Genomic DNA, 258 nt, shown 5'->3' on the forward strand with positions numbered 1-258 from the left:
TCCATCTGGGAGCCCCAAGTGGGGCTGGGAAGGGGGGCCATAGCCCATCAAGCTCCTGCCCTGGCTGGGCCCCTAGACTAGAGGGCAGAAGTAAATGAGTCCCTGTCCCCACCTCCAGTCCCTCCCTCACCAGCCTCACCCCTATGGTGGGCTTTTTAAGAGGATTTTAACTGGTTGTGGGGAGGGAAGAGAAGGAAGGAAGGATAGGGGGTCGGGGGGATGAGGACCTCCTACCCCCTTGGCCCCCCCCCCCCCCCC

This window comes from Carlito syrichta, unplaced genomic scaffold (genome assembly GCF_000164805.1).
Source record: "Carlito syrichta isolate Samal-C Ts95f unplaced genomic scaffold, Tarsius_syrichta-2.0.1 Scaffold123301, whole genome shotgun sequence".
Lineage (NCBI taxonomy): Eukaryota > Metazoa > Chordata > Mammalia > Primates > Tarsiidae > Carlito > Carlito syrichta.